Genomic DNA, 27,623 nt, shown 5'->3' with positions numbered 1-27,623 from the left:
ATGTTTGTTCTTATGTACCGCAGGCTTAAATGTATTGATTCTTTACAGCTGTAAATGGATAGTTGCTTTGGGATGTTCCCACTGAGGTGTGCTTTTTACTGCCACTTTCTAGGGGGGGGGAGAATGTGTAAATCAGAAATGCCCAAATTTTGTCACAGAAATCTCTTTCTTTCTTTCTTTCTTTCTTTCTTTCTTTCTTTCTTTCTTGTCTGAGGGATAAGGCTTTTGAAGGGGAGCATCTTAACTTGACATTATAACTCCTATAGAAATTTGGGGCACAAGTGAGACCAGTGGGTGTTTTCCCTTTAACCAATGAATCATTTCAACCCTGACATATGGTTTTATACAGGGCCTTTTTCCAGCAAGAATTCGCCAGAACTCAGTTCTGGAAACTATCAGGTGGGTGCCATTACCATTATAAGAGAATAAGGGAGGCATTCATGGTGAGTTCTGGCACCTCTTTTTCTAGAAAAATAGCACTAGTTTTATAGACTACTTTAGCAAACTTACCTCAGTCATATTTGGAGATTTGGGACTGTGAACTGTAGATTGAAAGAATGAATTATCATGATTAGGTAACATAAAACAGTTTGGTTTTCAGTGGAGATCTTTCATTACCTTCACTTGTCACCTATCCATGCACGGCAAGGAGCATAGCTCAATGGTAGAAGCCATGTTCTGCATGCAGAAGATTACAGGTGCAATCTCAGGCATCTCCAGGTAAGGATGGGAGACAGCCCAGCCACAGACCCTAGAGAACCACTGCCAATTAGTGCAGACAACACCAAGCTAGAGTGACCGATGGTCTGACTCACTATATGGCTGCTTCCTATGTTCCAGGTTGAGGTGCCTCAAGAAAGTAGGCCAACTGGTGTGCAGTCTATGGCTACCTGCATCCTGGGCACATGGTGCCCCTAATTAGGACCCACTTCCAAGTTTTCTTGCAAACAGTGACATCATGGTGAGATGGCAGGTTCTTGGGGCAATTCCTCACCAAATCAAGGAGCGAGCTGGGTAGCTGGGCTGGGCAGGGGTGTGAATGGCTGCAGTTCTAAGGCACACTCCCTTTGAACTTGCCCTGACTCTCTTTGTGACTTGTAGCACAGCCTCACCATTTGGAACCAGAGACTGCAAGCCTAGCAGTCAAGTTCCAGTGTGCCTGGCTACAAACAACACAGCATCCTTCCGATGAGACCCTGGGTTGCTTCCTCAGCTCATTGGAGCCTAATTGGCTGCTGGGAATGGTGGGGCTTATAGTCAAAGCCCCCTTCCAACCTCCAGCTGCAAATGGAAATGATGCTCTGCACAGCCAAAGGAAAACTTGGAAGGCCTCATATCAGCTGTGCAGAGCTTCAGGTCCTAGCTTCAGGTCCTAGGATCCCTTGCTGCAAATGATGGGAGCTCCCCACCAGCTGTTCCCCCTTCCTCACTTTAACAGAAGGATTTGGGCAGGGGGAAGGAGAGACATTCACATCGAAAAATCTAAATCAGTATGCTTGAGTCTTCCAATTTAACCCTTGAAGAGCTCAAATTACGGTATTTCTGAGGGAGGCTGGGATGAACAAAGTGTACCTTTGATTAGAGAGGGGGAAGAAGTTTGATTCAGTTCCCACTGCAAAGCGAATTGACTGAATTAGCATTTTCCGGAACTATATGCAAACTGAAACACAGCCAACTTTCCAAATTCGCACTTCTCTAGAATTTTGCAATGCAGTTTTCCAGGCCAGTGGTGTGTACAAAAATACATATACTAAGGTAAAGTGTGCATGTAAATGCATTTATTAGTGAAAAGAACACACCGAAATGCATTACAGAATGGAAAACTGCATTGCAAATATGTATATATTAGGCAAAACTGTATACAAAATGTGTATATTAGGAGAAAATCACACTGATGAATTTTCATGAGGACTCCCCCCCCCCAAAAAAAAATAATAATATTCCAACTGATGTGGAAATGTGGAAAACTCAATCTAAGGCTGTAAAACAACAACAACAACCCCAAAGTGATATTTTTGCTTATCCCCATCTCTAGCTCTGATTTTGAAAACAAGGCCTATCATCTTCTAAAGCTTGCTTTTGGCTGCAATCTTCCAAAATTCTTGTTAAATCTTTCCTGGGATTACAAGATGGAAGGTCCCTGTTTCCCCTGTTACAAAACCAGGAAGTTCTAAGGCATATATTTTAATAGACATGATTTCTGATCATTTCTGAAATCTGTGAAGAAGAAGAGATAAGGCAATTCTGCTTTCTTGCTGGCAACCTTACAGATGGGTTTAGCTGTCTGTATTTTCTAGCCAGAAGGATTATAAATGGAACCAGTATTTCATTTGCACTGGGACCTAGGAAAAGCAGCAGCAGCAGCCTGTAGTGCTCAACAAACATGTCCATGAATTATAAAATGTAAACTCTATGCCTAATACGCATGCACTCATGCATGCAAAGCTCTGTCACTTAATGTAAATCTGAAATGTAAATCTATTATTGAAAAAGAGTGCTTGATCAAACAACGAAGCATTCCTGTGCCTGCAAAGATACTCGAAAGAGAGGTCATCCTTCCAAGGCCCCCATCCTACTGCCTTGCAAAGGACCACCTCCATTATGCATCTTGGGCTCTGTATGGTCCCAGTCAGCCACTAGGATAATCAAGAACAGCCCTACTAAAGTTTCATTTGTTTGTTAAGTGAGATCAATGAGAGCACTGAGCACAGCCTCTCTCACCCCTTTATGACCCAAGTTTTTGGGGACCCTAGTTGTCTGTGAGACAACAATCCTTAAATATAAATTGAGACTACAGTATCTCAACTTTTGCTGGATGGATGTTGAGCTTGACTAGATTCAGGGAAACATGAGCAGAACAATGGACACCTCCTTGGTCTACCCAAGAAGAACAGGGCCATGCTAACTATTCTCCTGCAGTGGTTTTTGGTCAAAAGCAAGGATGGGGAACCTATGGCTTTCTAGTTGTTACTGAACTACAACTCCCATCCTTCCTGAACATTGACCTGTCTGGGGCTGGGAGGATTTGGAGTCTAATAGTGTCTGTTGGGCCACATCCTGTTGCTACTTTAGTCATTGTTTCTGAGATATCTCCATAATTGTGAGAATCCTCAGCATTTTTTAAAAAATAAAAAAATCCTACTCACTGTCATTGTTTGCCCCACCTGCTCCAGCATTATTTATTTTCCTTCTAATGGCTGTGCTATTGTTTTCAATAGTTGGTCACATGGGTGAGCACATCCAATGGAGGATCATGTTGTAAACAGGATGACATCACAACTTTCGGTAGCTAAACCATGTGCTGACATCACTGACAACAAACAAAACTAAATGAGGGCAGTCCTTTCTGAACAGCTGGATACTTTCAAACGCTTTGGAAGCAATGACTGAAAATTTGCCCAAGCAAACGTGCGCTCTCTCTCTCTCTCTCTCTCTCTCTCTGCATGTTGCTGAAAATGTTCAAAAACAACGTGGGAACACAGTTTACTTAGTCAATAGAATCTGAGGACCTCTGCATAGATATACAAAAAACCTGATTCTTAAACAACTTGATACAAGTATTGATTCAATAAGTGAATATTAGGAAGTTTCTCATCAAAATGTAAGCAAAATCTCCATCTCAAGTCAGAGGGTAACCAGGAACAGTTTGATCCTTAACCTACTGAATTCACCAAAGACTCACAGGCTGCTTGCTGACTTTTAGCTTACAGAAATGATGTTGCAAACTGCTTAACAATTACGTTGCTCTGCAGTGAGACAATGTGAATACCATTCCCAGTGATCTTTCCAAGCTACCATCCTGGCTGTTTCCTGTTTTCTCAGATTTACTAAGGGGCCGCCTTCCAGCCTGAAGTTGTAGAAAGCAACCAACTTGATCCACAGTCTCCAACACCTTTCAACTCTGAACATCCACCAGTCTAGCTTCTACCTGGGTATGTTTGTAATGCAGTAAAACACCGGTCCCTTGTTTGGCAACATTCCAGCCTTTTTCCTATCCTCAACCATTGAAAGAAATATTACACTTTCACTTAATGGATGCCCTACAAGTCATACACAAGTTAAATGGAAATGTAAGGTATATGAACTCCCAGCTGTCTGGACGTTTTCTGGGATGAAAGGGTAAAGAAACAAGTCATTTATTAGCAAGTGGAATTCTTTCTACTTTTCTTTGAAAAGCAAAACGATTCTTTTTCTGGTAAATTATGTCATTAGAACTGGCATCTCCTCTTACCAGGCAAAGTTCAGTGGTGTCATGAACTTGTTTTCATTGTTTTTCCTTTCAAGTCACCATTCCAGCTGAATCTCTCCAGGAACGTTGTTTGTGTGGTTTCATTTAGGACACCTCTGGAATGATTATGGGGAAGGGGGGAGACGAGAGAGAGAATTCAGCCACTGACTTCAACTGTGAGCAGAAGTAAACCCTTTCATGCTGCTTCCAGTGGAGCTATCTTTGAATTTTTAGCAGTGGATGACCTTGCCTAAAAGCGCATGGTCAAAAGTACTAGAGACAGTGGCGTAGTGTGGGTTGTCAGCACCCGGGGCAAGGCAAGTAATTTGCGCCCCCTAACCCGTGGATTTGCGCCCCCTAACCCTAATCCCCAGATGTTGCGCCCAGTGCGGCCGGCCCCCCCTGCACCCCCCACGCTACGCCACTGACTAGAGATCTGGTTATTCAGAATTAACATGTGGCACCACAATGTGGAACTTTTCTTAGGAGTGTTATGCCACCAGAAAACAGGCTTCCCACATCTACAAATGGTTTCAACAGTGGATTGTTGTGGGTTTCTATCAAAGCTTGTCTTTAAAAGGGAGAGCGTGGTGGGAAAGATCTAATTGTTTGCTGGCTGTTTAATCTGGTTTAATTGTTATAGCTGCTGTGTTTCCTACTCCTTTTAGTTGAGGGATTTGCCAATATATTTTGACAGTGGTACCTCGGTTTAAGAACAGCCCTGTTTATGAACTATTCGGTTTACGAACTCTGCAAAACCGGAAGTAGTGTCCCGGTTAGTGAATTTTACCCCGGTCTATGAATGGAATCCGAACGGTGGAAGGGCACCGGCAGCAAGAGGCCTCATTAGGGAAAGCATACCTCGGTTTAAGAATGGCTTTGGTTTAAGAACGAACTTTTGGAACACATTAAATTCGTAACTGAGGTACCACTGTAATTTTATCTTTGTTTTAAGTGTTTTTATTGTAAATTATGTTTTGTATTTAATTGCTATTCCATTTTGCATATAACACTGTAAGATTCTAGCGAGACTCTGGGTTATTTATAGTCCTAAAGTATTGTTTCCAGAAGAAAGGTGGTTGGATAGAACTTGCAGTTTACAAGAGTGAGTGTGCTAGGAAGAGCACACACAAGGGTGGGTAACCTGTGGTTCGCCCAAATGTGGATGGACTCTGACTCCCATCAACCTCTGCCAGCACAGCCAGGGGTTGGAGATGTGTTATTTATTTATTTTATTAAAAAAAAAACCACACTGCTTGATTGTAAGCAACCTCAAAGAAGTTTACAAAAAGATAAGACAATAAAAGTGAGCAAAATTCACAACCATACTTTAAAACATAAAAGAGTTAAATACAATAAGAGATTAAAATTACCTCAACTTTCTAAGCTGGTAATTGAATTCCAGTAACATCTGGAGAGTCACAGGTTCCCCATCAAGTCAAAGAAATGTCACAGTTTGCACAATTTGATTTGTAGCAGTCATTGTTTTCCCTGAAAAACCTAGAATTTAGTTTTGAGTTTCTCAGATTCTCTGGGTTGTATTCAATGCAAGTTCTACTCAAAGTAGTCCTGGTCAAATTAATAGGCATGACTAACTTGAACCCATTAATTTCAGTGAACCAAGTTTGAGTAGAACCTAGATTCATGCAACCTTTTGTTTTTGAAATGATGAACATGGTATGAAAAGTGTTTTTGACAGAAGATTGAATTGCTCTTAAAAAAAAGAAAAGAACTGTTTTTGTTATTAGATCTTTTCTCTTGTGCTCCATGCCCTTTCTCCCTCATCTTTATTTATGAGTGTAACAGAGGTGTCCGTGATTTCCCTGATGGTGAAAATCATGGGTCCCAGTGGGCTGCTCTTTCTTAACTAAATATACGCTAGTAAATAAATTCATTGCCACAGTTTCATAACTCTCCTTTGGGAGGATTGAAATAAGCTTCGGCAGAAGGAAATCAGGAAAACAAATGAGTTTATTTTGGGAGGTGCTGATTGCAGTTACTAGAATAAAGTGAGAGAAAACAATCATTATTTGCTAATGTAAAACCTGATGATGTATTTCTTAGTAAAGCAAAAGAAGAGCAGATAAGGAATACTATGGAAGGATCAAAACAATTTTGATTGCTTAATTTCATAGTTTGGGAATGACACAAACATAAACCATATTTGAAATGTGGCCACACAAGAACTCCTTCCAACAATCCATAGCAGGGAATGGTTCAGCTTTTGATGACTCTCCTGATGATTCTTACAGCAAAAATAATGAGATTAGATTATTATTATTATTACAGTCATACCTTGGAAGTTGAATGCCTTGCGAGTTGAACGTTTTGGCTCCCAAATGCCGCAAACCTGAAAGTGAGTGTTGTGGTTTGTGAAAGTTCTTTGGAACCCGAATGGCCGACGTGGGTTCCACAGCTTCCGATTGGCTGAAGGAGCTTCCTACAGCTAATCGGAAGCCGCGCCTTGGTTTCTGAATGTTTTGGAATTCAAACGGACTTCCAGAACAGATTCTGTTCAACTTCTGAGGTACGACTGTATTATTATTAGGATAATAGACAGAAATGGATGGATATGTATTTAGAATAACATTGAAGCTGGTCCTCTCTTTTGATAAAGAAAACAATGCAGATGCATAGAGTTCCTAAAGAATTTAAATATTACTTAGGATCACTACAAATCCATTTTCCCCAGTACAGTGTGTTTTTTTATGCTATGTTTACCAGTATATGCATTTTTATACACAGTTCACTCCAGCATATGCATTTTTGGTACATTATGTGACTGGAGAAAATTTGCATTGCAAAATTTGGGTGTGTGTGAATTCTGACAGATGGCTATGTTTCACTTCATGCATTGTTTCAGAAAGTGTAAATTAAATAGGTTTACCTTTAAATCCAAACTACATCAGATTTGCCTCCCATCCCTACTGTCAAGGACCCAGCATTTTCATACCTATCACATGGGACTGAAATGGTGTGTAAAAGTATCTCAGAGGCCCTTATAGAGATGGGACTCAGGAAGATCCTTTGTAAGGACCCTTCTCTCCACGTCCCCCCTGCCACTTTCAAAACCACATAATTCACAGCTGTAAAAACCTTGGTCCCAGTGGAAAGTTGGAACCGAAGACCTTTGTGTGGAAGAGCTGATTTTTAATTAGAATTGAAAATAGCATCCAGCTTCCTGCAATACTTCGTGTTTAAAATACGGGGAAATAAAAATAGACATTTGCAGGGCTCAGAATAGGCCTTGTTGCCCTTCAAGTCCATTTCCTTGTCCCGTTGTGATAACCTGTCAGTCTTGGGCCAGCACTTCCTCTCCCTTGCTTATCTATTGGGAGACTGTCTACCTCTGACTGTCTGAGTGACCAGCCTATAGATATATCAGCAGTCCCCAAATAAAAGAACATTGTGTTCTAATTTTTCATTTTCCCAGTTGCTGTTTTTTACAGAGATCATGTTTTCTATTTTATGTTTTATCTCCTATCTCCCGACAATTAGAGAAAGCTGCCTATTGTTAGCAATCTCTGAACGCCTTGCTAAAGCTACCAGCAAGTGCCCTGTTACAACATTTTGCCAATCTCCGAATCTATGCAAACTATTAGCCAGAACTGTATTGGAGTCATCCAGCAGCAATCCTGATAATTCCAAACGCTGTTATAATCTGTGGGTATCTCATGGAGACAACTACCTTTAAAAGCAAGAGGACATCACCTACAGGTCCTGCAATACAATTTATATCCTGGAATGCAAAATAAAAAAGAAAAAAGCCACTCCTGGAATGTCATATGCAGTATGTAGGATAAAACAACAGCCCTACATACAAACACATTTTAGCAGCTACCAAATTGGTGATTTTGACAAGAAAAGTGGAGCAACATGTTGCTAAGTGTTTAATTCTGAGTACTACAACCTTTCAGAGTTCGCCACAGAGATGCCAACAAATCCAACAATGTGAGCAAAAAGGGAGAACTTCTGGATGTACATGGTGGACACGTTACGTTTGCATGGCCACAGAGGATAATACCAGTATCTCTTAAGCCAATAAAGGTCTTCAGTGAATGAAGACCAATCCCCTTGGAAACTGCATAATTTCTATCATAACAAGTGATGAAGATAGCACCTTAAAGACCAACTAAGTTAGTTCTTGGTATGAGCTTTCGTGTGCATGCACACTTCTTCAGATACACTGGAGTGTATCTGAAGAAGTGTGCATGCACACGAAAGCTCATACCATTTTGACTATGGCAGACCAACACGACTACCTATCTGTAAGTGATGAAGATGGAAGCCAAAATGTTTGCCTTAAGAATTTAAAATTTATGTTTCGTTAGTCTCTCTCTCACACATGCACACATAAAAATACCACTCAACTTGTTTTCTAGAGTTAGATTCTGCAGTGTTTGTTCAGTTATATTAGAGCATAAAATAGATTGAAAAAGAACACCTCTACTGAGGTGAAACATCTATAGAATTTTGGGGGGAAGTTAGAAGAATTTTCATATGCTTAGCAGCGTGTGTGACAGGACTCACTGGTGCAGAATGCCATCACCAATGTTGCTTCCCATGGCAGCCATTTTGTGCTGTCACCCACAGTTTTTAAAATCAAGATATGAGTACCTGCACCTCAATTTTTTAAAGCAATTTTTTATACTTCTTTTGGCACTGGGAGAAGCACATACCTCTCAGCCACATTCTGGCCAAAAGAAAACGCCAATGCTTTTAACACATGGAACTCCATATATCCTGCTAAAGCCCATAAACAGTCACCAAATTCATCATATTTGCCCTTCTTTTTTTGCAGGCATTGTCGACAACAGGGGCAATGCTAGATGACACTGCATATGCAGGTCCTGGGACTTTGAAGAAGTGGCAGCCAAGATGAGCAAAAACACTTTGCAACAGCCCATTAAAACAGTGGCAAACAATTTCCTTAGTCTGAGGAAGAGAGGAAAATTTGGATGAGGAAATTAGTAGCTACTATCAACATAGCAAACATGTACAAGTCAGTTGCCAGATACCAGGGAAGGAAGTTGGCTTCATCTTTTCCAAGAAGCAAATATTTTAACTGGCTGATACTCTTCAGTTGCAAATAATGTTTCCAGGGCTCATGGCTGCAGCTACCAATGAATTCACCAATCATATCACTAAGCATACATGTAAACATCCAAGAAATGAGCAGTGTTGCGGTTGGGTACCCCTAGAACAAATAAAATGAACTTCAGTTCAGCATATTGTCTTAAGACTTGTGAAGTGTATTCAATGGTCTTAGGTCCCCCCCCCCCTCTAGGAAATGAATAAGTAATTAAAACAACCTGAAAAGAACAGAATCCCCATGTCCATTCAGGTCTCTCTCAGGTTGCCAGCAAGGCAGTATTTCTAGCAATAGCTCTATGAAGTGGACAGCTGTGCCCTATAAACCAGTCTGGAAATATTTTTATTGCAGTTCCTTCAGGCTGTAACTACATAATGTCCATTAGACTGTGTTGAGACATTTACTTTTTTAAATTAGATTTTATAGACTTCAAATGGATGACAAGGTATTTTTTACAGCATCTGCAAGTCTCCTTCTTCTGAAAGGTTCAGAAGGCCTTCCATGACTCCTTCAACCAATGCAGGGGTTTATTTATGTGCTTAATGCCATTTGCACAACATTATGTACTTCCTTAGCTCACAGTTATGGTTTGGGATTGGGTGTATTTAAGAGGTCAGCTCCAGCTATTGAGCCATTCATATATTGTACTACTTTATATCTGGAGTGGAAAATCTTAGGCCACATTCACACCATACATTTCAAGCATTATAATACCACTGTAAACAGTTGTGGCTTCCTTCAAAGAATTATGGGAGACGCACTTTGTTAAGGGTGCTGAGAACTATTTGAAAACCTGTATTTCCCTCACAGAGTGGCTTTAATCATCAAACTCTTGGAATTGTTGCTTAGTGAGGGGACTAGAGGGTCTGCTAACAACTCTCAGCACCCTTAACAAACAACAGCTTCCAGAATTCTTTGTTTAAAGTGGCATTATACTGCTTTTAAACGTAAAGTGTGAAGGTGGTCTTGGAAACCATGTACAATGGGAAGAGAAAGGCCTAAAGAAAACATATGCCTTGGTTTGGGCAAAATGCCCTTAGCGCCACACTAGACAATACAATAATTAGTGTAAGGTTGCATTTTATTTAAATATAATAATGAAGAACTTGCATCAATCTCACATAACAAGTCCGAGCAACTGTAGCCTGCATAGATGGATAAACATCTCCTGCCTGCTGCTAGGGGCCAAATTACTCCAGATCAATTGCACCAGCCAAGCTGGCATGATGGGAGACAAATGGCGTTTTCCTGTAGAGGGAAGCCAAGGGTGTATGACTTGACCAGTGCCAGCCACCCCAACTGATCATCATTCAGTCAACCACAGGAGGTGGTTAGAGTAGTGCTCTCCACCCAGCATGACTCAGGGTGCTGACCAGCTGTAAGGCACTTACTTGCCCACAATAAATGCCAAAAGAACCAAGCAACCAAATAAAACCCAAACCCACTATAAGACAATCAAATTAAGAGCAACGTGAAGAAGGTGAAAAAGTGCACCCAGAGACGAATCAGTGTTCACCCCCCAAAATCCCTCCTTAGCCCCAAGCACCAACTGGCAAAGGGTGAGATGCTGAAAAGAGGAAGGGCTTTGGGAGGCATGCTTTATAGACCACCTGCTCCCCTGAGCTTATTGGCCAGTTCAGGTCATGTGGAGGAGACTCTCACCCAGGTGAAGGGTCCAGGTTTAAACAGGTGCAGGGGAAGGAGTACAAGGAGGAAGGGAGTAAAATGAACCAAGAGAGGATCCCAGAGTCTAGAGCTCATGCTGTCATGATATGGTGTGCTGAACATGAACTGAATAACAACCTGAAGTTTCATGGCTTGTTTCCAGAGTTATGATGGAAGGAAACTGGCCTTATTTACCATGACCCATGTGACCTTCGCTCCACACCCACTACCTGATAAGAAGTCCTGGCTTCAGCTTTGGATTTTTCAGCCACGATGGCAGTTATTCCACTGCACTTAAAATAAAGTCTTGTTTTGCAGGAAGGAGGAAGCGATTGATCTCTTAATGCCGGAAGTAGTTGCCACATTTAGATGCACTTGGAATACAAATGTTCCTTTAGAAAGCTGAAAGGGCAAGCAAAAAATGGCATGTGATCCTTCCATCCTCCATGAATGGGAACACAGGAATGGATGATCATACAGTCAAGGATTTCTTAATGGGTTTCCGTTAGGTTATCTAAACAGGTTGCATAAATCATTGTTAGCATACCATTTCCTATGCTAGCAATTAATAGGACCAAAACAGAGATAACTGTCTGGAGCCATCATACATTTATTATAACTTCCTTCCTCTTGCAACACCCTTTCATCAGTACAGAGCGATGCAGAAATGTGCACGTCCATTCTAGTTCTACCTGTTGTACGGGAGAAGATTCAAAGAGTGAGGGATATTCAGGTCATTTCAAGATCAGGACTTTCTGAGACCAACTGAAGTTCCTCAAAATGAGGATTTCTGTTTTGCTTTGTTTTTGTTTGACTGAAGGCAGCTACTATTAACAAGTGATTGACACTGGGTTGTATCATGCACACCTGCTGTTTTAAAACGCCTATAAGGGGTTGGCAGGCATGCAGGTGCAATACTGCAGTGGAGGGACCTAGCTTTGAAATGCTATATGCTACTTATAAAAGAGGAATATGGCACAGAGTACTGCCATGTCTTCCTTGAATGCTTCCTTTGACAAATCTGGCACTTAGGACCAAATTAGGGTGGGCTACACTCTCAGCGACATCTATACTGGCTTGGCAATGTCCACAGAATGAAAGATGGAAGGACATGCTCTATGGAGAGCTGACTTATGGCACTATGTATATTGGCAGACCAACTCTGTGTAACAAAGATGTCTGCAAATGGGACATGAAGGCTGGCAACATTAACCGCTCTCTATAGGAATCCCTTGCAGATGATTGCAGTGCGTGGAGACATACAGTCAGGTTGTATATTCACAGCAGTGAGCACAGTAGGAATGACTGCTGGGAGGAGTGCAGAGAGAAGAAACACACCTGTATCAGCGAACCAGATGTCTTCATCTGCCCCACCTGCAATAAAACATATCTCTCCAGTATTTGTATCTACAGCCACAGCAGGCGCTGTAACTCTCCGACAGTTAGACTTTACCCCAAAGGTGCATTCTTCCACTGCCTCCCAAGACAGACGGATACCAACAAATGATACAAGATCATGTTACTTTGTAGACCAAGATCACATGCTGGATAAAGCATCTCAGATCTGCTTCAACAGTTGCAGTTTCTTGTTTTTTAAGTGGGGTGGTAGTGGGTTAAGTTCATGAGTTTAATTTCTGCTTCAGCGCATGGGTGGCATTGGAAACTGGAAGCTGAGTGAAAAACAATATCTAACCTTGTTCATGCAATGGAAGAATGTGTGGTGTGCAGAAGGGGTATATTTTACTGGCAGGTCTAAAGTCAATCTCTCACTTTGCTGGGCATATTTGGCTGTTTCTTTCTGGCAGCGTGCCAGCCCGATACATTTGAAATATATTTATGTTAAATAGGAATGCAGAAAGAAAATGCTGGGGTGTGTCAGGGTGTAATGGTTGCAACCCTGGAGGCCAACATTTTAATTTAAAGCTTGAAAGGGCAATGCGCTGCACTTAGTTAATCCATAAGAACTTCCTTATTTTTCTTTCCTCACAGGTCTCCACTCAGTTTTGACATTCAGCCCAAAAATCCAAGAACTCCCAGGACTGAGTGCTGAGAAATGGCTTCCAAGGATTTAATATTCTTTGTCTTCTGATGCTTCCCCTGATAATCCAAAAGGATATATAAATAGGGAAAATGGTAGGTAAATGCTCTAGGCAGCCAAATTGTATTCCCACTGCTAAAACCTAAACTGTTTATAAAATAAAATCTCAATTTGATAATGAATCTAGTGAGATCACGTTTATGGAATTTTGTCCATATACTCTTATGATGCATATACCTTTGCTTTTCCAAATACAATGAATGAAGTGTCATAAACCATATGCATCACAGCCTCATTCTTCTGAATGAATTGGGAGAGACTGATGTTAGATTCCTGCATGTTGCAAATGTTAATGTGGAGAAAGGGCAGGGAAACACAGGACGTGATGGCATCAGATCATACATTTCCACTGTGACATGCTATTGGAGAGATGGTAGGGGGTATATCACATTCGGCTGTTTTTGGCAGAAACCCAGCATTCCTTATCATGTTTGGTTGTGCCCAGAGATGCAGCGTATTATGAAGCATTTTGGCATTTGGTGGATCAGCGGAATGCAGTAAAATCTCAGGTTTCATCAGATGGGGCTATTCAGAGCACAACTGAGGAGAATCAAGAAGATATGGGTTCTCATGACATCATCCTATCTAACACTGAGGGGGAGGATGCAGTCAGGTGCCACGGTCGCAGGCCTTAAAGGCTAGCCAATGATGCACGGTACAGATCAGTTCACGGGTTGAGGCAGCACTTAGAATCAAGAATGGAATTGTTCATGTAAGGTAGACAAAAGGAGGTGCATCTTCCAAGCTCTTCCTTTAAGTCAGGTGTGGGCAATATTTGGCCCTCAAGATGCTGCTGAACAGCAACTGACATCATTCCTAGTCATTTGACAAACTTGCTGAGGTTGATGATGATAATAATAATAATAATAATAATAATAATAATAATAATAATAATTTATTATTTATACCCCACCCATCTGGCTGGGTTTCCTCAGCCACTCTGGGCAGCTTCCAACAAAACACTAAAATACAATAACCTATTAAACATTAAAAGCTTCCCTAAACAGGGCTGCCTTCAGACGTCTTCTAAAAGTTTGGTAGTTATTTTTCTCTTTGAGATCTGGTGGGAGGGCATTCCACAGGGAGGGTGCCACTATCGAGAAGGCCCTCTGCCTGGTTCCCTGTAACTTGGCTTCTCGTAGGAAGGGAACCGCCAGAAGGCTCTCGGCACTGGATCTCAGTGTCCGGGTAGAACGATGGAGGTGGAGATGCTCCTTCAGGTATACTGGACCGAGGCCGTTTAGGGCTTTAAAGGTCAGCACCAATACTTTGAATTGTGCTCGGTGAGAACTGTAGTTCAGCAACCTCTGGAGGGCCAAAAGTTCCCCACACCTGCCTTAAGTTTTAGAGTGCCTCCACTAATTCGGATTGCATTAAGGAAGTTGCATTTATTTGCTGCTTGCTGCAGAGCCCTATATATTAACCCCATAACCGTCTGTTGCCATTCATTCCTGGATGTGTGGAAGTGCCCTCCCCCTCCCCCAAAAAGTGTAAGCTCAGAATTTCCCCCAATTTCTGTAGATGTTCTAGTTCCATTTTAAGAAAATGTAGCTTCCTTGTGATTTAAGGGATTGCTGCTAATCCTATGCATTTTTGTTAAATCTGATTGAGGTGTCATACTTCAGTTTTGTTGTCCGTTTGTTGTTGGTAAAACATGTTACCAAGGTTTTCACTAGAAGGTTCACAAGGGGGTTTGCCATGGAGATGAAAAGTTTGGTTGCTCCAATCAAAGACTGTTTAGAAGATGATGGCCTGCCAGGTTTAACCACCTTGAAGATAAGACTCAAATGCTAGAGAAGAACAATGGGCCTGATACGCCTTCTTGAGAAGCTTGAACTATTTAGACAGGCCCAGTGGCCTGGAAAGCTAAACAACATCCATATGCAATGATTTTCTTGATTCCCAATGTCGAAACTGAAAACCTCTTGGCTTTAAACTTTAAGCCTGTGTGTCCATTCCCCTGAGTATAAGAGTTTCTGGCAAACTATCAGTTCTTAAATATCACTTCTCCAATTACGTTCTCACAGGTTAGTATTTATGCAGACGGAGCTTTTCAAATCCTTGTAGTTGGTACTGGGCTGCAACTTAATGCATTACAGGTGGCTTTTGGCGGTTTGGGCTCACAGGCCAAACTGGTTCCAGATGGTCACACGGTATGAGTAATAGCATCAGCTCATTAAGTTGCAAAGTTTCAACTACAGTCCCAGAATTATCAATGAAATAAAAGCTAAAGGAAAATCAGCTGTACTCTAAGTCATAAATAGGATTTTTCATAACTTTGAACTTTGGATTTGTCATTTGTTTCAATGTTATTAATAGGAGTGTTTTCTATGGAAAAAATATATGAAATGCTACTGAGCTCAGCTGCACTGTGGGTTCTGAAGACGTCTAATTTAAGAGTGATGCGGAATGAGACACTAGATACATATAGAGATGTTCATCTTATATCCTGAAATGTCTGAAAGGGTAGCCTACATGGAGAAAGCTGTAGGCTTCCTACACAACTGTGAAATCTGATTGAACCGGGGCTTTAGTAAAATCATTAAAACTCTGTAATAAACCACTTCTAAATGCATACATAAATAGCAAAAATGAATGGTTGCTTAGACCAAGGCCTTTTTTTCATTGCTTGGCTTGTGTGGTAGTAACAGAAGGGGCTCATAACTCAGGTACGTGTTCCAATACTTTTGTATCATGCCAAATAGGGAAACTATTGGTTTTGGGCAAAGCAATGACCACTCATGCCTTCTGATGTGGACCAAGAAGTATCTCAAAAGTTTAAAAATTTGGCTGTGTAATTCGGAACTAATGTGATTTGGAATTAATGAGATTTGATTGGCCTGTTAATAAGAATTATTATTATTTTTTTTTTAAAAGAAGAATCTCAAAAGTGCCTAGAAACTGCAAGAGACAGAGCAAGGGAATTTTAACATAGCAAGCCTCCACAATTTACATATTATTTTTAAATAGCTAAGGAAGTAATGTACATTTAAAATATTAGCAAAATATGTGTATAATATAATTTACAGTGCAACCCTACCCCTGTTTTCTTGGAAGGTTCAGTGAGACTTACTCCCAGTAAGCGTGCATAGGATTGCACCCCTAGCACTAAAAATCTGGATATGTTTTTTTTCCCTGACCCAGAAGTTGTTTTCCTTCCCAGAGAACAATGCCTGCTTGGGTGGATTTCTTGGGGACAGCTTGCCCATTTAAATGATGCTTTTGTTTATTCAAATTCCTTTTTTAAAAAAGGAAGACACATTCAATCGCCATGCAAAATGGTGTGTTTTGTGAATGCAAGGAGGATCCCACTCGGCTACACACCGTGGAAATCCTTTTGCAATGCTTGAATGCGAAATCCTCACATCGAATTTGCTTTGGCTCTAATCAGCAGTGAAGCTGCATGCAACGCGGCATGTAGCAAAAGGGAACTTATAGGAGATAAGGACAGGCATATGTATCAAATGTTATGCTATTTGAAATTTAATTAGCCACATCGATTATTATGTAGGTAGTTCTTCCTCCCTCCTACATTTCTGAAAGTTTTGCAGATGTTGTACTACCACTATTTCCAGATGTTACATGCTTCCCCCCCTCCCCAAAGTGCTGGGCTGTGGCCCAGAAAAGGGATTTTCTATTGGAAAATTCTGGCACTGACTGCAATTCCAGCCATGTATTGCTCTGCTGTGAGGAAATTATTGCGTGAGAGTAGAATGAGGATGCAGAAATGGAAGCGGAGGCTGGCTCTGGAGCTGAGCGTGGTGTCAGTCTGCAAGGGCAACTGTGGGTAAGGAAGGGGCAGCGTCCTATGATTATGTCAGCTTCCCTATCTCAAACACATCTGGATCAAAGCCCTGGCGACATGGGCCTTAATTTGCGACTCTAACTCGGGCTGACGCAAGCCAAAATTATGCTTTCAGAAATAAGCCTAAGCTGATCCAGCCAGAAAATTATGTGTCTATAGGTAACCCAAGTGCAGCCTGAAACTATTAGCGTACATTTCAAGCGCCGGGAAGGCAGAAATAACATCCAAAACAATTGCAAAGCGACAAACTAGATTTCTGAGGGCCTGGGGCTTTCAGGAATGTCAACATCAGAGGCTAGACATCACACAGGTCTGTCTGACCGCAGTCCTTTCCCATTTACAGCTGCCATAAGAACGTAAGACGAGTCCTGCTGGATCAGGCCAAAGCCCCATCTAGTCCAGCATCCTGTTCTCTCAGTGGCCAACCAGACGCCCTTGGGAAGCCCATGGCAGGACCTGCAACAGCACTCTTCCCACTTGCATTGCCCAGAAGATTGCCTCCAACGGAGGAGGTAGCGCACAGCTGTTGTGGCTTTGCCCTGAGGCTAGCCGGCTAGATGCACACAGCTCTGCCTAGCCAATTCCAGAAACCAAAGGCATTCTGGGCTTAGGGCCAGAGGTGTGTTATGTGGGCCAGCGAGAGAGATTGCATCTTTGGAGTGGTGGGAAAAAGCTTGAGGGGATCCACTACAGTCTATTATGTGTGCACGAGGTGAATTGTTATGCCTTGCTTTACCCAAGAGGCCCTGAAGGGTTCCAAGGGGCGGGTGGGAGAAATGGGCAACCATGAAACCTTTTGCATGGGAGCCTCACAAAACAGCCTCTGGTGAGAAGTTATAGAGACCCGGGGAGGTCTGTGGTCTGGGCTGTTAGGAACTAAGGACGATAAAACAGACTAATAAAAGTGATGTGTTGTGCACGTCCCATACAATGTCTATGAAAACCAATGGCAGACCTCATTTAGGGGCACAGGAGTCGGAACAATGGTTAACATATGTATCAGATTATAGCAAACATATGCAAAAGGTGAAGAGCAGGGGGAGACCAGATGCTGGAGCCACAGTTCTATCCCAGCGGAGAACACTGGGACTTGTATACCGCCTAGGAGTTCATATAATTCACGGCTAGCCATGTACAAAGACTTTTTGCAAGGGCCAATAAATAGCAATTGGAAGGTTATGGGTTACTGATGGATTTAGAGTACGTCTTCTAGCTTGCTGCAATTAAAACTGATGAAGAGCCTTTGCAGAATGTGACGAGTGGACTGGCACTTGGGGATGTGAATTTCATTTCTGCCTTTTGCACTAGCCTTCACATTATTGCAAACTCTACAGCCCAACCCTGTGCGTGTTTATTTGAAACCGAAGTCCACTGGGTGAGCAGTGTTTTTTTTCTGGAGGGATGCAGGGGGACACATACCCCTAAACATTTTGTGAATCTTTGTACTTTTGTCCATTTACTGTATTTATTTTTCCAAATTTGAACTATAAAATGATGATATTCTTGAGTCAAAATGAGAGTACTCCTAAAAATTTTTTTAAAGAAAAAAAGCACTGCCAATGAGACAAATTAGACAGTGTGCTAAAGATCACATTTGAAGCGATGTGGTTGGTTTATTGATGTCAAGAGCCACCTTAGAAGGTTTGATGTTGTGTCATGAAGGGGGGTGAGAGCAAGGTTCCCCTCTCTAGTTGTGCTCCTTATTAGAGTCTCCCTGGTGCAGCAGCTGTTAGCCTCAAAAGACAAAACCCCAATAGATGTTTCTAGTGACATGTCTAGTTTGGCTCTAAGTGTGCCTGAATAGGGTTTCAGCCTTATTATCTTTATAATTAAGGAATGTGGCTAATAAATGAAACCAAGATGGAAACTAGTTTTGTCCTGGGTAAGTGATTAACAGTATCAAAGCAGAAAGAAAGCTGCTTGCAAGATTTAAGGTTTTTTACTCTTAAAACCTGTGCCTTCTATTGCAAATAGAAATTTTCCGTGTAAAATTCAAATGGATCTGGCCATTTTCCCACCCATTTCCATCCCCGCCAGTGTGTGATACTCAGCTCTTTTCTGTATAAATGTCAAGAAACAACGGCAGGTTTGGATGGCACTACTGTTTACCAACTCTGTGCATTCTTTATTATGAATGAGAGCAGTAACAATGATTACATAGCCCACTAATTCCAATAGTGGGTCTATGCTGATTATGACTTAGCAGGTTACCACCATCTAAGGGACAGAATGTCAGAGTTAGGTTCATTTGTCATCCTGGATCCCCCCTGGGAACCAATTTGAAAGCAGGAGGCGGCTGCTACCGTTCCATCACTTTGTGTTGCTTCAAGGAGACAAAGAGGAACTTGTTTGCTACTTGCTTTCATCTCGGTGCATTATCAGCCCTATTAAAAATAAGGAAAGAGCTCTTTCCCTCAGCCTGAGCAGTGCCGCCAAAGAGAGAAAAGAGAGAGAGAAAGCAAAAGGTAGCTTTTTATTCAAAGGACCTTATACTCGCAGCTAGGAGTATAAGAGAAACCTGTAGCCTGTCAGCCTTGCAGACAGATTCAGTGGTTATATGAGCAAAACCAAAGTGTACGAATCACTGAATTCTCATTACAAAAGACCCTCAGAATAGAGGGACTTCACATCTAGCTGTGGTGAGAGAGGAGCCATTTATTCCACAGCTGTAGTGTACCCTACACTTTCTCTTATATGGATTACTCTTGATATGTGCTGGGGTTGGAGAAGCAAGTATGAGTCACATTTGCTCGTATGTGGGATTGGCTTCCTTTATATGGATCAAGGCTGGCCAGATTGACATTTGTTTGCCACCCAAGTCATTCTAGATAAGCCTAGAACCTTTATTAGGCTTTGATTCACCACACAAAAATATATAAACACAAATAACTAAGACTTTTCTTGTAAAGGTCTTGTAAGGCTGACAGCTAGCTATGTACATGAAACACTGTGGACATCTGAAAGTGTTGTACAGATGTGTAGGTGTAGCAGTAAAGTTTTTGTAAAGGATTTTATGGATCTGTCTTCTGATACTGCGATTACTTAAAGCAGGCATAGGCAAACTCCAGCCCACCAGATATTTGGGACTACAATTCCCATCATCCCTGACCACTGGTCCTCTTAGCTAGGGATGATGGGAATTGTAGTCCCAAGCATCTGGAGGGCTGGAGTTTGCCTATGCCTGACTTAAAGCACACATCCCAGGATCACTGAGGATCAGGCTTGAAGATTGTATACAGAACTCTCTGATTTTTCCAGCCACATGGGAAACAATTAATGCCTCTGAGTGTCTATCTGGTTAATTTGTGTGTTGCTAGTTAAGCATGGTCGTTGCAACAAACCATCAAGTTCACAGCAATTGGAGGAAAAAAATGTTTTATGTGAAAAAGCCTTTAGCTATTTCTCTCAAAGAGTTCCTTTAATGCCCTCAGATGGACCTCTCTGCAAGTGTCTCACAGGGCATATGTTTTAAAGTTTGAGCTTAATAGTCCTAAACTGACATTCCCGTCTTCCAGTTGGCAGCATCTGACCACAATGTGCTATAATAATGAAGGCCATCCAACATGACTCTGACCTATTTTTTTTCATAAAACACCACCAACAAAAACATATTTTGGCTCCTGACTTTTGCTCCTGTTACTAAGTGCATGGGCTCCATCTGCACTATGCATTTAAAACAGGAGCATATCACTTTAAACAGTGATGGCTCCCCCCACAAAGACTCCTGGGAACCGTTAGGGGTTTGGAGAATTGATTGACACCCTTGGTCCCCTCAGCGAGCTGCAGGTATCAGAGTGGTTTAACAGTCAATCCCTCTTCCTAGAGAATTTTGGGAATTGTAGCTCCGTGAGGGAAATAGGGATCTCCTGATCACCATCAGCACCACTGACAAACTACAGTTCCCAGGATTCTTTGGGGGAAGCCATCACTTCAAAGTGGTATGCTGATGCTTTAAATGTACAGTGATACCTCGGGTTGCAGACGCTTCAGGTTACAGACTCCGCTAACTCAGAAATATTACCTCAGGTTAAGAACTTTGCTTCAGGATGAGAACAGAAATCGTGCAGCGGCGGTGCAGCAGCAGCAGCAGCAGCAGGAGGCCCCATTAGCTAAAGTGGTGTTTCAGGTTAAGAACAGTTTCAGGTTAAGAACGGACCTCCGGAATGAATTAAGTACTTAATCCAAGGTACCACTGTATAGTAAAGACAGCGCCTTATTAAAAGAAGGGGAAGAATCTGTGAGGGAACAAAATGGAGAACAGAAGGAGGCACATGCTCTGTGCAAAGAAAACAGGAGGCTAAGCTAAGAAGTGATTCATGCTGCCTAGATTAAGTATCTTCCATACAGTGTGAGAAGCTTCCTGTGGGTTATAAGGGCCTGCTAAAGTGAAAACAATCCTGCTGGCCGTAAGTCTGAAGCCTTACACATTCTTATAAAGTTCTGTCAGCAGTATCAAATAGTTTCTAGCCCTGCATCAAATTAAGAACTGATTTCATCTAGCATCACCAGACATATCAGGTCAATGGATTACGCAATGTTTTTTATGATTCTCATCTTAGTGATCAACATTGCAGGGATGGTCAAATGGGATATTCCCCTTGGTAACTCGGATGACTATGATGCCCTTTTCAGAGAGCCAAATGCCTGCAAAATCTCAACTGGAAAATATCTATATATATTCAGCTGTCAATTATTATGATTTTATTTGGGTGTGCCAAAAGTGGGGCCATGATGATGAAGTTTTCAGGTCTCATGAGGACAATCCACCCAATTAGGTGTTCCGCTGTGGAATTCATGAAGCATTATGCAATTGGATCATGTGATGTGGGTGGTTCAGGCATTTAGCAGTTAATCCTTGAGTGTTCTGGGTACAGGATGATGCAAATGCATTTCGATTTTGATGCCAAAGTGGAGTTAAAACTGCACAATTAATAGTACTGTGTCATTAAGTTTGTGTGCCTTCTAGTTTTCTGGATTCAGTTCATGGCTGAGTGTGAACTGGCAGCTATTGAAATTGTATCATGATTTGGATGGATTTGAGTGTAAACACATGTACCCAATTAATAAACAAGTACCGGTAAGTAATTTTTTATATATACAAAAAGAAAAGACACAAAGAGTTCAACTTGGATGTAAAGATTTATCAAATAAACAGCCTCTGCTGCTATGATTTCTATTGGAATAGATGAATGAGCAATGAAACAGCAGAAATTACAGCGTTGCCCAGAGCATTGCTTCCCCATGAATGCTTCTAGATCTTCAACCTTTTGCTCAGTTGCTCCTCTGGACATAGCAGTTTACACCACAATGTCTTTTTAGAAGCAAGCTTTGTTGAGTTCAAAGTGCGTATAGGATTGGTGCCTTCATTTCCCTAACCTGTTGGACACAATTTGATGGTTTCACTCCCTTCATCAGAAATGACTGTTGCAAACCATTGTGAGTACCTTCCTAGAAGGGTTCTAAAACTGCCCAACTAATATCTTAGGAGGAGCTATTTGTATTCTCACCCCGCAAGAGTATAGAGTGATTTGTGAAAGTTATTCTGTCAGTTACTTACTCTTAATATTAAGATGGGGAGGGGGTACGCTGTTTGGAGACAATAAAAATAAAATATATCACTATCTTGTCCAATCCCCAAAGCACCTAATGCTAAAACAGCAGTTCTCAACCTGTGGGTCCCCAGATGTTGTTGGATGACAACTCCCATCATCCCTGAGCTCTGGCCTTGATAGCTAGGGGTGATGGGAGTTGTAGTTCAACAACATATGGGGACCCACACGTTGAGAAAGGCTGTGCTAAAACCTTCTGCTCACTTCCTTGGAATGACCCAGTATCTTGGCCTTTGACTCTGTCTGTCTGTCTGTCTGTCTGTCTGTCTGTCTATCTGTCTATCTGTCTATCTGTCTATCTGTCTATCTGTGTATCATCTATCTATAGTTTAGGGCCTACCCTATTCTCCTGTCTGTATTGTTAAAACTGGTTTGAAAACTGGTTTGTTCTTTTAAGATGGTTTAAGTGGGACCTCATGGTGAAAGGTGAGTAAGAAATCTCATTAGTTAAGGGTGCTTCTGAAATTCTCCCCATTCAAATTCCTCATTGGATTTTGGCATTTGAATAACTTGACTTGCTTTCTGAAGGACCAATGCATGGGAAGTCCTCCACTCTTCCATTTTTCACAGTGTGCTCACACCAACCATGCATCCATCTCTTCCACCAAGAGCACATGTCCCCCTCCTTCCAAGGCACCTATTCAAAGATTAAGGGGAAGGAGGAGCACAAATGGATCAAGAACACTTTGCGCATGGAGGACTCTACCACATGCCCCCTGCATTACATCCTTTAAAGATATCTTCTTACCAGGGGCTGCCACCTCTGCTCACAGTGCCCCCAAGCCTGCCAACTGGTGGCCACACAACCTGCAGAGTGATGACATTTTCCCTTACAAAAATATTATATAGGAAGATATACAGTGTTTTCATGCAACATTAATAACGAATGGCTTATTAGTCAAAGGTTGACTTCATTTGCTCTTGGTGAGTGCAATGGAATGCAAAGCAGATCATTTTCTCTTGGTTGTATATATTTGATGGAAACATAAGTCAAAGGCATACAAGGTGCAACTATATTATGAAGATATTGTTTCAAATGTAGTGACTTTTCTGCCCAGAAGCTTCTATTTTTATTTTGTTTTAAAGAAAGCAATGAGCTTTGAGTGTCAGGCTGGATACTCAAAGGACTTAAGTTAATGCAGCACTAACGTCCACGGAAGATGGATCTGATTACTATAGAATACTTTATTCAATACTCAGGACAGGGAACAAACCATCAACTCATAAAGTCAATAAAGACAACATAGCCACTTCTTAAAAAGATTGCCAGGGAACATGATATCTACAGTGTGGTTAACTATGAAATGTTCAAATCACAAATGAGCCAGGCGGTGAGCATCTGGATTATTTTAGCAATCAGCGAACGGAAGCTGGGCATGTGACTTCTGCCGGAGGCCAAAGGGCAAAACTGGCTATGATTATCTTGTAAGTCAAATGAAATGGTGAGCATAGTTCTGGAAAAAAAAGAATAAAAAAAGAACCCGTGAATAAATTGGTTTTTAAAAAACAAAAACAAAACAACCCGTAATGATTTGCCTTCATGCTTGATCCTAATTGTTGCAGGAGCATTTTGCTTCAGAGATTACTTACATGTTAACTCTGCTGAGTGCTTGCTCTAGCTAGATTCCACAACCCAGAAATAAAATGGAAGTTTGGTGGTCAAGTGGGATTGGTGGGACAATAGTTGCATTTCTGGCTTTGTTTCTCCTTGTGTGATTAAATTCATGTGCGGGGAAGCAGGAGTGTGCTAATAAGCCGTGCCCCCTCTAACATGTCATCACCTTTTTGTTTACAGCCCTTTGGGAGCTGGAGAGACCTCTTGGAGTGGGGAGCGTTCCCGTCTTTGTCTTCATTAACTTCCTGCAGGTGAAGTCTCAGTTAGGGATAGATAAATTTGCTGGTTTCCATTTTCCATTTTCCCAATTATTTTCCATTTTTCCAATTGTATGTGTGGTTCTCTACATTTCCACATCAGTTTGAGGTTGTTGTTGTTTTTATATATGTTGTTTTTATATGTTTTTATGGCCAGATCCTGAAGCTGAGGCTCCAATACTTCGGCCACCTCATGAGAAGAGAAGACTCCCTGGAAAAGACCCTGATGTTGGGAAAGATTGAGGGCACAAGGAGAAGGGGACGACAGAGGACGAGATGGTTGGACAGTGCTCTCGAAGCTACAAACATGAGTCTGACCAAACTGCGGGAGGCAGTGGAAGACAGAAGTGCCTGGCGTGCTCTGGTCCATGGGGTCACGAAGAGTCGGACACGACTAAACGACTAAACAACAACAGCATATGTTGTTCTTATATATATATTTAAAAAATCCTTATGAAAATTTATTAGCATTTTAGTCTTATATCTTTGTATGCAGTTTTGCAAAAAACGGACAACTCCCCATTCCTGCGGGGGTTGTGTTCCTGGCTGCTGTGCACTTCAGCAGGATGTTCATAAGTCTGCCCCACCCCACTCCACCCCAGTCCCCTTGCAGCACTGAAAATGGCATGTTATGCAAGTGTTGGTTGGCGCAAATGGGTCAGCGCTTGTATACACAATTTTGCAAGGCAACTTCGCCTTACATAATGCATTTTTGCATGTTCCTTTCACTGATATATGCATTTTTTATGCACGCTTTCTCTTAGCGTATGCATTTTTGTACACCTTATTTGGCTGCAGAACTGCACTGCCAAATTCAGAGTGATGTAAGTTTTGAAAGGTGGCTTTGTCTTGTTTCATGGAACGTTTCAGAAATTAGGAAGGTTCACCTTTAAATGAGAACTGAATCAGATTTCTCCCTCAGCCCTACCACCAAGTTATGAAGGGCTATACAAAAGTGGAAAGTGATGCAGCAGAGGGGCGGGGCACTTGCCATCTCCATCACACAATTTTAATTGTGTGAGGGAAAAGAACACTGGAATAGGACTATCGCCTTGCCAGTATCACACCTAACTGGGAGCCATGATGGCTGTGGTCTGGGGTCAAACCTCAAGGAAGCACAAACAATGCATCTGATTGAAGAACCACATACATCAGCTCACCATTTCATCCCATATTTCATTCTCTTTTTCAAATGTTACTGAAGTAGTCTGGGATTCAGCCAGGGTGAAGTGGCAACTATGCCACAGAACTAACATTTGAGGTGGGACTATATAGTAATCCTTCCTGAAAGAACCTGCTGAGATATGGTCTCTCATGAAACCTGGGTCACATCAACACCATACATTGAAAGCACTCTTAACCACTTTAACAGTCATGGCTTCCCCAAAATAATTCTGGGAACTGTAGATGGTGCAGGATGCTGTCCTCATCGATCTAACATTCCCAGGACTCTTAAACAACAGTTCCCAGTGGCATCAAAGTGCTTCACATTTATGGTGTGGGTGTGACCTTTGAAGGTCTGCACTGAATTTTATTTTCTTCAGTTAATTGCTATAGCTTTGTATTCTCTTCTTGCTCTGTGGTGGTCAATATGTTTTTTTAAAAAAATCATTTGCAAGGACAGTTTGTTCCCCTCTGAAATTCAGAATGTCAACAAATAATTCAGAAGCAATGAGAGCTCCTGCAACCATGATTAGCTCAGAGTGTCGTTTTATGATTCTCTAATAAAGCCCTTCATAAAACTAGCAATGTTTACAATGGCTGTAATCATGGCAACTTAACAAAAGCTTTACTTCTGGGATCCCCACTCTCCATTACCAATAAAATCACTGGGAAATATACTGATTCCAGTTGCTTTTTGAAAAAGTTCCAGATAGCTTCTATGCTGCATTTTGCTTTTGCAAAATAATTTGTTTTACAAATATCTGGGTGCCATTTCTTTCACAATGCAATGCAGGCTACAATTTCTGCAGGTATGTTGCTTCCTGCAATGCGACTCTTTGGCTTACTTCATGCCGCAAAGAAATCCTGTTATGTGTACTATAGCTGAGTGTTTTTCATGACCATGAGCAATGCTTGTTTTTTTTGGTGCAGAACTATTAGAATTAGGTCAGTATTTTTTTTTACTACTCAGAGAGATTTGTTGGAGTGAAACTTTAAACTTGTGTTGAAGCATAAATCACCCATCAATGGTCACTTCTCTGATTTGGGTCAGATTCCTTCAGATTTCACAGACGTTCTTCGTGTTATGCAATTATGAGTGTTGAAAATGAAAACAAACTTCTCCAGTTAATGTCTCCCTTTCTCCTTCCAGACTCATTGACTGATGAAGGGTATCTTTAATGGGTCGTGATTAATGAGCAGCATAAAATGGAATAATAAATTATTAGAGAGTATGTGAATCTCTCTAGATAGATATGTGTATATATGTATATCAATAGTTCTAGCTAAAGTATTATGCAAAGAAAGCAGTGGGGTTATCTGCAGAGCAGGCACTCCTAAAGGAAAAGAAAAGGAAAAAGAACCAAACCCCAGACCTTACTTAGTGAGCAGTGCATGAAAACTCTATGATTTGCAAAGAAGCAGATAATTCCCCAACTGTGTCAACAACCAAGGGGCAAAATGGGTTTTGAGACAGAAATGGACCATATAGAAAAACAGTGCTTAATCACTGCTAATTAAAAGTCAATATTCTAAGGGGGGGGGGGGAGGGACAGCAAACCCAACTTAGTAGCCACCTGCCTTCTCTTTGACAACCGTTTGGAAGATCTGTAACTTGCACTACATTGGGAGTGCTGCCTGTAAGTGTATCACCTGGTTGGAATTTTTCACGGAGCTTGAATTTTTTACAAAACATCCCCAGTCAGGCAGAACTGTGCAAATTAAATTGGATTTACATTACAAAATAGGTACCAAGTTCAGGCATCGAGGAAACGCCCGGGGGGAGGGGGACAAAAGCTCTGTAGAAAATGGGGAAAAGAACTGAGCCCTGGTCTAGGTAAACAACATTAAAAGGGTGGATTTGACTAAAAGTGCAATCAATTTGCTCTTGCAGCCTTCCTGAAGGCATCTTGGCTGGCCACTGCTAGAAACAGGATGCTGGGGCTAGATGGACCCTTGGTCTGATCCAGCAGGGTTCTTAAGTTCTTATGTTCTCAAATGGAAATTCCAGCTTCATCTACCCTGAGGGTACAGAACTGAGACGCATAAGAATGAATTAAATGTCAGAGGAAATAAACAGATTTTGGTACACC

General features: G+C 41.6%; 1 long non-coding RNA gene across 1 annotated transcript; it reads left to right on the top strand.

Moving 5' to 3' along the window:
- Window positions 1-370: 370 nt before the first annotated feature.
- On the top strand, window positions 371-13,149 carry LOC309533953. Its single transcript, XR_014220565.1, has 3 exons — window positions 371-399; window positions 3,823-3,932; window positions 12,975-13,149. It is a non-coding gene; the product is annotated as an uncharacterized lncRNA (long non-coding RNA).
- The last annotated feature ends 14,474 nt before the right edge of the window (window positions 13,150-27,623 follow it).

Source organism: Podarcis vaucheri (assembly GCF_965113315.1).
Source record: "Podarcis vaucheri genome assembly, chromosome: 6".
NCBI classification, from domain to species: domain Eukaryota; kingdom Metazoa; phylum Chordata; class Lepidosauria; order Squamata; family Lacertidae; genus Podarcis; species Podarcis vaucheri.
The sequence above is the reverse complement of the archived record's forward strand: the minus strand, read 5'-3'. Positions and strand labels throughout refer to the sequence as shown.